Raw genomic sequence first — 10,581 nt, 5'->3', positions numbered from 1 at the left:
TAACTCAGTACTCTTTCAACTGAATTATAGAGTTCGAACGCCCACTAGACCTGACTTTCACAACAGTTACTGAGTGTTTTTGTGTTACTTGGTTACTTAAGCCTGTTACCTCTTTTGAGTCACAGACTACCGGCCAGGGATCTCCAAGAAACTCTGCACTGAGCTCACATTTTCAATTTGTGACGTCGTCTCCACTATGACGGGCTGTGTAAAAGTGCAAAATATTAGAGACATGACCTAAGAATCAAATATCTTATACAAATATTTGTAAATATTTGAACGAACAGTTTGACAGAAATCGGGCACTGGGTATAGAGAAAATTGTATTTCAAATAATCCCAGTGGTTGAAATTTAAATCATTCCAGCATTTTGCCTAATAAACTTGACAGATAGTTTGTACAAGTCTGTCAGTCGCAACGCAGAACCTAATACGTACGTATATCTGTCCAGATTGCCACACCCAATTAGCACAAAGGAATGAAATTGTCAGACCGAATCCCAGAATATTAGAGGTAGTAACAGTATCATTGGTGATTGAAAAAAATTAGTCATTGAGGATACTACTCAAAAGAATATAAGTTAGTGAAATGAAAACAAAAAGTTATGGGAAATTTAGAACTTGAAAAGATACAAAGAATGGATGCATCTGCGCCACTACAAACGATTTTGAGCCATGTCACTCAAAGTCTCTAACCACTGGTTACGATAATCATGCGGATCCCAACTAATTAGTATAAACCCGTCAACATGGGTAAGTTCAATTGTTAGTGACTTCGTGGACTGATGACTAGTTTTGGTTTGGATGCCCCTAACTTTCTTCCATCCTACTCCTACACTAGAAAAACACCACCCGTCGAGATAGGCGGTGGTTGGACATACGTACACATGTCCCAATCACCTCAGTTGAAAATTTACTACCCCATCAACCAATCAGTCGTTGTAGATGACTGACTGACTCATCAATCGATTTTCAATCATTACCTAGTACACTATTCCTAACCCAGACATTCCTTACATCGTGGTCCCAAAATACACTAGCAATGCTTCAAAAACACCTATGATCGAATACCAGTAACCTACGAATATCCCCTACTTTTAATGGCCATGTTTCGCATCTATAAGGTAGAACGCAGAGTACTTCTGTGCACTAAACTCGTTCTTTGGTTGGAGGAGGGATATCTCGCCTACTCCACAAGCAGCTCAACAAAAGGTGATCGAGCTTTCTGAATCCGTGCTGAGATTTCATCGGACGGCAGCCTATCAGGACTGATGAGACTCACAAGATAAGTCAGGTAGTAGACGCACTCAACTGCTTGAATCCTTACCATTAATTCGGAAACAGGTTAATCCTAAAGCAACACTTTGCATTTAGCGGGGGAGAATCGTATCCCAAAAATGTTTGAATTGTTCCTTAAGATGATCAGGAGACTCGTTTTGTCAGTGTCTTCAACAAACAGAACCATGTCGTCTGCGAATTTTAATTCAAGAAGTAAATCTACTGGTAGATCTTTATTCATGTATTTATTTATTTATTTGGACGTAAATATTAGTACTAGGAGGCATCAAATATATATGCGCCCCACAATAACATTGGGGTTGTGAAGAGATAGATAATGTAAAGTGAGTATAATAAAGAAGAATGACGATTAACAGAAATTAGTGTATGAGAGTGAAATAATAATAATAAATAATAGTAAAAATAATAATGGGAGAAACAGTCCAATTAGGTGAAGTACCACCAGTAAGAAACCTTCCAGCTAAAGAAATTACAATCACTTTTGTGAAGAAAGTAAAGGAAAGTTGGAATGGACAACACCGGATACGAAGACATCATGGGACGACATGAACTGGGAGAAAGAAACAAAAATGATGAGAGATTCGCAAACCTATGTGCCTTCAATAAACTGGTCATAGGCGGCACTATATTACAACACAAACGCATACACAAAGCCACATGTATTTCACTGGATCACACTACAAAGAACCAAATCAACCATATCTGCATCAATACAAAATGTTCAGAAGGACAATGGGGGATGTGAGAACTTGGAGTGGAACTGATATAGCTTCAGATCACCACTTGCTGGTCGCCAAGATGAAATTAAAACTTAAGAAGCACTGGACAACGGGGTAGACAACATCACAAAAGTTGAATACGCCCTTTCTTCGGGATACTGACAGACTCAACGAATTCAAGATAGCCCTCAACAACAAGTTCCAGGCCTTTCATGAGCTACTCAATGGGGAGGGAACTATCATGAAGTACAGCTGGAAAGGGATCAAGGAGGCAGTAACTTCAAAATATCATGAGGTTCTGGACCACAAGAAGCGCCATCACAAGGAATGGGTCACTGTTGATACATTGGATAAGATTCAAGAAAGGAGGAACAAAAAGGCAGCAATCAATATCACCCAAACAAGAGCAGAAAAAGCCAAGGCACAAGCTAAATACACAGAAGTAAACAAGCAAGTGAAGAGGAGCATCAAAGCCGACAAACGTAAACATGTGGAAGATTTAGCAATAACTACGGAAAAGGCTACACGAGAAGGAAACATGAGACAATCATATGATACAACAAAGAAACTCGCTGGAAATCACCGTAAACCAGAACGACTAGTCAAAAGCAAGGAAAGCTAGGTAATCACCAACATTGAAGAACAACGAAACAGGTGGGTAGAACACTTCAGGGAACTCTTGAATCGACCAGCTCCACTGAACTCACCTAACATCGAAGCAGTACCCACGAACATCCCAATCGATGTTGGCCCACCAACAATTGAAGAGATCAGTATGGCTATCAGACACATCAAGAGCGGAAAAGCAGCAGAGGCACTGAAAGCAGATGTAGCAGTAACTGCAAAGATACTCCACATTCTCTTCAGTAAAATTTGGGATGAAGAACAAGTACCAACAGACTGGAAAGAAGGACGCCTGATCAAAATACCAAAGAAAGACGATCTCAGCAAGTGTGATGACTACAGAGACATCAGTCTTCTCTCAATACCAGGAAAGATCTTCAACAGGGTGTTGTTAAACAGAATGAAGGACTCCATAGACGCCCAACTTCGAGACCAACAGGCTGGATTCCGTAAGGATCGATCGTGTACAGACCAAATCGCAACTCTACGGATCATTGTGGAACAATCAATTGAATGGAATTCATCACTCTATATCAACTTCATTGACTACGAAAAAGCATTTGATAGCGTGGACCGGATGACACTATGGGAGCTTCTTAGACACTACGGCGTGCCTGAGAAGATAGTCAATATCATACGGAATTCCTATGATGGATTAAACTGCCAAATCGTTCATGGAGGACAACTGACCGACTCATTCGAGATAAAGACCGGTGTCAGGCAAGGTTGCTTACTCTCCTTCTCCTGGTGATCGATTGGATCATGAAGGCATCAACATCAGGAGGGAAGCACGGGATACAGTGGACAACTAAGATGCAGCTGGACGATTTAGACTTCGCAGATGATCTGACCCTTCTATCGCACACGCAACAACAAACGCACGAGAAAGCGACCAGCGTAGCAGCAGCCTCAGCAGCAGTAGGTCTCTACATACACCAATCGAATCACGCGTGACGGGGAAGCTTTGGAGGAAGTGGAAACCTCTACATATCTGGACAGCATCATTGATGAGCACGGTGGATTTGATGCGGATGTGAAGACGCGGATCGGCAAAGCAAGAGCAGCATATTTACAATTGAAGAACATCTGGAACTCAAAACAATCGTCAACCAACACCAAAGCCAGAATTTTCAATACAAATGTCAAAACAGTTCCACTGTATGGGGCGGAAACTTGGAGAAGAACATGAAGAACATTGTTGGCTTGTGATAAGCATGACGGTGTTCTAACATTTGGTGGAAAGCAAAAGCATGATTAGTACATCGCCGAACAGAACGAAAATCGGCCTGCTCTTCACGAGTCAGTCTTTCTCCGGTTTTGAACAATCTACGAAGAATGACCGAAGCTAACTGTTTGGATGCGATCGAAAGTAGACTTATCCCCCGATAATTCTTGCAGAAACAACGTGAACCATTTTTAAAGATAAGGACAATTATCGACTCATTCTATGATGCTGGAACTGGCAGACCTTTGTAAACAACTTGGTCAGTTCCTTAACCAGGTCTCCATTATCTTTAAAAAGAACCGGAGGTAGTTCATCTGAACCCAGTGATTTGTGGCGCTTCAGGAGTTGGAATTTTTGAAGAATTCCGCCTCGTTAGGTAGATCAGTCGTCACGGGACATGGAAGGCACGACAGTCTGATAGATGTCGTCGGGGCAGTAGACCAGTTGAACTGCTTCTCGAAAAGCTCTACCCATTGTCCAAGTCGTCAGTGGTTCGTATTGATGGCATCCCGTCATCGTCACAGAATGTTCCACTCACATCAGGCTTCTTGCTGCCAGTGAGTCGGATGAGTTGAAAGAGCTCCCGGAATTTAATAGATATTTAGTTTCAGCAGAAACTGCAACCACTTTACTGACATCGATCTGTTTAGGACGATGAATTTGTTGGCTGTTAATGGCGATTCAATAGATCAGTGCTGTCTCAGCTCTAGAGCCTAGTGCGACACCAACGTCAGAGAAACAAGACAGAGATGCCACAATGTCCCCGGATAAACGCGCGTGAAGCCAGTTTTTTGAAACAATAGATGGAGAGCGAATTCGTAGAACTTCACTAGTCTTGAATACGGGTCTCAGATAAACAACTGAAACAGACGTTGAGACTTCCTTATTTTATTTAATCACATATATATATTGGTACAAAGGGCACCGGATACATATGCGCAACACAAAATAATGAGAATGGGAGGAGAAGGAAGATGTGTATATATAAAAGAAGGAAAAAAAGAGAAGAGTAATGATGGGGGAACTGAAATGTACAACCAGAAGAGCTCTCTCAGTTAAGAAAGTTATAGCCACTCTTTATGAAGAAAGTAAAAGAAGGTTACAGCAGGATCGCCACTGGCTTCTATTCTGAGCCATATCTGAAAACGTCTCTAGCCACTGTGCTGCACCATCTCTCGGACCCCAGCCAGGGAGTCGTGAAGGACCAACAGAAGCTAGCCCTTTGCAGCTTTCTTTCATACCACGACACCATGTCATACACTGACCTCCTCTCCGCTTTTTCCAACCAGTCCCAGAGTCGGCAAATAATGCACGACGTGGAAGTCTCTGGGACGACATTCGTAAAACATGTCCAAGCCACCGAAGTCGTGGTTTCAAGATGGTGACACCAATTGAATTATCGTCTCTGCGCCCGAACACACGATGCCGAACCTCTGCATTACTAACATGGTGTTGCCACTGGATGTCAGCAATCCTTCGGAGATAACAACGATCGAACACAGAGTCGTCTAACATCCTCAACTCGGAGAGGTCAGGTTTCACAAGCATAGAGCAAAACTGCTCTCACCGACGCGTTGTAGATCCGACCTTTTACAACCACACTAACTCACGAACGCGCCAAAGATTGCCCAGATTGGCATAAGTCGCTCTGGCTTTCACTATACGTGCATCGATCTCATCACTCACGCCACCATCAGCACTTATGCAGCTACCTAGATACACGAACTTCTCGACCACTTCAATCTGCTCAACACTCAAGGTGAGCACAGGAATAGAATCCTGCCAGTCTTGTAAGAGTGCTTTGCACTTCGAAGGTGCAAAGCACATACCGTACCTGCGGACACTGATTACCAACTGATTAAGTGCGGATTGCATGCCTTGAGCATTATCGCACACTAAGACAATATCATCCGCATACTCAAGGTCGAGAAGTCGTTCTCCGGGCAGCAGATCCACACCGCCATTACTTACATCCATCAGAGCTATTTCCAGGATGTCGTCGATGGCAAAGTTGAAGAGGAATGGTGAGATCGGGCAACCCTGCCTAACCCCACTGCTCGAATGGAACAAGGGAGAAAGGTGGTTGTATGCCCTCACTCTGCCTGAGGTGTTCGTATACAGGGCCTTTAAGATGTTAATGAACTTCTCAGGCACACCCTTCTTCAATAGACAATCCCAGAGAACAGTCCTGTCCAACGAATCGAAGGCAGCCCTGATATCAAGAAACACTACGATTGTTGGCCTGCGATAAGTATGATCGTGTTCTAACATTTAGCGGAGGGTGAAGATGTGATCAATGCATCCTCGACCAGAACGAAAACCAGCCTGCTCCTCGCGAGTCAATCTTTCTCGGGTTTTAAACAATCTACGAAGTATGACAGAAGCCAATATTTTGGACGCAATCGGAAGTAAACTTATCCCCCGATAATTTTTACAGGAACGATGTGAACCCTTTTTCAAGGTAGGGACGACTATCGACTCATTCCATGATGTTGGAACACTTTCTAGCTCCCAAACCTTTGTAAACAACACAGTCAGTTCCTTAGCCAGAAAGTCACCACCATCTTTAAAAAGAGCCGGAGGTAAGTCATCTGGGCCCGGCGATTTGTAGCGTTTCAAGAGTTGGAGTTCCTTGCGGACTTCCGCCTCGTTTGGTGGATCAGTCGTCACCGGCCATGGGGGGCAGGACATTTCAGTATTCGTAGTCGGTGGTAGAATTCAATTTTCGATCAGTCAGTGACTCGAGATCGTTTAGATAGGATAGGGTTTCCACCATCGGCGAGTTGCCGTATACTTTGAAAAATAAAGTAAAACACATAAAATAAGAATAAAAAGGAGTAAATAAGTGGCGCAGTAAAAAAGAAATAAAAACGAATGTTATCAAATGATTGTGGATATGGTTTGTCTGAATGAGTATTGCAGAGTTATTTTTCCAGCAGTAATTATCATTGACTTGTGTATGTGGGCTGGAATACTGCCCAGGAGCCCAAACCGAATGACGAAGTGAGGCGCATATATATTTGGTGCCTCCTTGTACTAATATCTGCATTCAAATGAATAACAAATAAGAATGAGCGACAGTCTTCTACCAAGCTCCCCCAACAATGGCTAGTGGAAATGTAGTCTATTTATGCCCATCAATGGGTCGATTGTGGAGATCGCCGCGTCAAACGATATTTTCCTTATGTTTAAAGATGGCGTTTGCCAGAAGTAGACGATTATCTGGTAGTAATTGCAGCAAACGGTCACCATTATCTGTTCATTGAGCCGCAACACCTTAAAATCCGCCTAAGTGCCCTTTGGTTTGGTTTACCTACTTTGGCATTAAAATCACTTGCTACTAATAATATATCAGAGCGTTTAGCCTTTAGGAAGTTGGATGGCTTCCCATATACCGTATACTTAACTGCATCCGAGCCGCAATCGGTGGGAGCGTACGCACAGACAACGAAGAGGCAACGGTGTATATCCTTATCTTTCCGACTTTTTGCCGTCCCGTTTAGCTGGACAGTGCCCAAGCGACAGTCTACCGAGACTCAGTCTAACAGAGCCCGTCCTGTTTTTAGAATCAATGTAATACCTACACCAAATTGGTCACGGGGAGTAACTTAGACTATGTACGGGTGTTTCAGATATGCAACGTACATCGACAGTGTGAGATTCTAGAGTCCTAGCTAAAGAACCCTGTTGTCCTATCTGACGCAAGGTTCAAACATCGAAAGCTCCAATATGTAGTTTGGAGCGTGGTTTCAGGAGACAAGGAATCATTAATATAAGTGGCGCGAGGTGATCAAGATATACATGAAGGGTTAGTCGTGGGGATGGGAAAATTGTTAAGAGGTGAGAGAAGGATTTGATTGTGCTGATAGAGGTATGGGGGCGGTTGTCTATTCCTACTTGCTCACATCATGGAGGGATATTTCTTCTTGAGGACCTGAAGTAGTTGAATTAGTTGTGGTCTTAGAAACCTGGAAGCGTCGACGCAGAACAAAATAAAAATCCGACTGGGGCCGGCCGCCCATGACTTTTTTATGGGAAGTTCATGATATGTTAGTCCTCCATTTAAAAAAGCCCTACCCCGTGGACGGAAGTACATGTGGTAAGGTGAGCGACACTTTAAGGTCGACCTTTTCTAACCCTCTCCTTCCGTTTTGAAAGGGCAGCATCGCTGCAGATGCTGGTTGTTCGGGAGAAAAACCTTACTGTTCTCAAATCCATATACAGTCAGCAGTGCGACTTCGCCCTCGGAACTTAATTTGATGCTTTTGGTCTTACCATTATCCAACCGACTTGTCTGGCATGGTAAGACCCAAAGGAGTGTATCCTGCCTAATATAACTCGGTTGGGTAATCACGATGCTCGAGTCCAACCATCAAGTCAATGCACCAGCTACGGTTGGGAAAGTGGGGAAAAGATACTTATGTTACTTGAAAATGTTAGCACATTAAGGAAATGAAAGCTATATAAACTATGGAGGTGATAATATTGGTGTTAGTGTTAGGGGAAGACAACTTGAGATATAGGAAAGTATAATTGATACGAAACACCAACATTACTGGTGAATAAGTGGTAACAAACCCACACTAGATCATATAATTTTGGAGTATGTTAACGATTATGTAGATTTATAGTGAAGTATTTGTTATGATTCGGGGTTATTAGGTGGGTCTTCTCAATAATCGAAAAACACATTACTTCGTGATCAGTACGAAAAATTATAGGTCTTCACAACTAAGCTTGTTAGAACTAATATAAATTATCATAACAAAATAACAAACCCGAGGTAACTGATCTGTTTAACATATTTAGTTCAGGACAACGTTGAGAAGTGAATATGATGGAGGATCCTTAATTCAACTGATATAAGACTTCAAGGGGAGTGGTTTTTTAGGAGGATTAGACTGATAAGGACCGACTGATTTGGAAAAAGTTACGAGTCCTCTACATAGTTGGAGATAACTTGATTTAAACTTGCAATCTTGTTTATGCATCTCCACGGTTTCGCTGTAGGTTCTGACAGAAATTCCTGGTATCATTTGGTGTCCCCGAAATCGGCTGACTGAAAATGCAGTTTCCACACCGAGACCCAATCTCCCTATCTTCGGTAAAACCCTCAAATTGTTATAAGATTCTGGGGAAATATTGGGGAAAACCGTAAATTTCCCCAAACATTTTGGGGACTTTCCACGGACCTGGGGAAACTTTTGGGGTTTTGTGTCATTTTCCCAAAGTCTTCTATTGCGGCTTTCCCCGAATCTGCCCAAAACGGACAAAATGTTTCCCAAAATAGGAAGGTTGGGAAGGCGAAAGAGGTGACTTCGTACCAGTACTAGAAGTTAGCTAAATGCTTTATAAAATCCTAGAAAGGTTTTACCCAGGAAGTTGTGGTGGAGTGGGTTGAAACACGATACAGCACTAAGCCAATTGAGTCAGATTATCATTCTGGCAGAAACCCAGTAACTAAAAAGCTACTAACTACGCGGGCCACATTTAGAAAATCGTTATGAATTGCGTTTTCGGCTTTATTTAAAGAAAAATACTTACAAGAAATTTGGTATAATGCCCAAGAAAATTGGCGAAACTAACCAAATACACTAAACAGAGACCGATGAGGACCGTAACGCGCTCTTTTGAAGGGACCTCTTTACTTAAGATGATAGTTTCAATGACTGTTAAACAGAAACATAGCTAAGGATTGTTCTTTGAGTCTGAAATATATTATGCCATGAATTTTCAGTTAAGCAGATGAGCGAACGCTCCGCTGACTGTCTGAATTATTTTAAAACTCAACCATTTGAACCATTTGACTGGAACTTTAATTTCCAGTCTTCAGAGTGTAACGGTAAATAAATCCCCAAAATCAATAGCTCTGTGAGTCTTCGACATTGAATGCTGACCACGTTAGTTTTATTGGACCCACTTAGTTGATGGAGCCCGGTCATGCATCCGTACCAGATCACGAGTTGGAACGCCGTGTTCAACTCCTCCTGCGATCGCTAGCCACTTTAGATCAGTCTTACTTACTTACGCCTTTTCCCCTCGTTGAGGAGTATAGGCCACCCACCAGTATTCCCCATTCAACCCTGTCCTGGGCAATCCTTTCCAGTCCTTATTCATCCTTTTCATATCTGCTTCAATCTCCCGGCGCAGTGTGTTCTTTGGTCTTCCTCTTTTCCGCTTCCCTTCAGGATTCCAAGTTAGGGCTTACCTCGTGATACAGTTTAGCGATTTCCTTAATGTATGTCCTATCCACTCCCAACGTCTTTTCCTAATTTCCTCTTCAGCTCAAAGCTGGTTTGTCCTCTTCCATAAAAGGCTGTTGCTGACAGTATGCGGCCAGTAAATGTTGAGTATTTTGCGAAGACAACCGTTTATAAATACATGCACCTTCTTGACAATGGTTGTAGTAGTTCTCCACGTTTCAGCTCCGCACAGTAAGACTGTCTTAACGTTCATGTTGAAGATTCTCAATAGTTGTTCTGAGTCCCAAGTGTTCCTCAATTATAGAAATGTGATCTTTGAATTTTCAGTCCTCGTCTTTACGTCTGCATCAGATCCTCCATGTTCATCAACGATGCTTCCCAGGTACGTGAAAGATTCCACATCTTCCAGAAATTCACCACCAAGTGTGCTTGACTTGGCCTTCTCCATGTTGGATTTGAGAATCTTGCTTTTCCTTTGTGTATGTTGAGGCCTATTGATGCAGAGGCTGCTG

Source organism: Schistosoma mansoni, chromosome W (assembly GCF_000237925.1).
Source record: "Schistosoma mansoni strain Puerto Rico chromosome W, complete genome".
Lineage (NCBI taxonomy): Eukaryota > Metazoa > Platyhelminthes > Trematoda > Strigeidida > Schistosomatidae > Schistosoma > Schistosoma mansoni.
The sequence above is the reverse complement of the archived record's forward strand: the minus strand, read 5'-3'. Positions refer to the sequence as shown.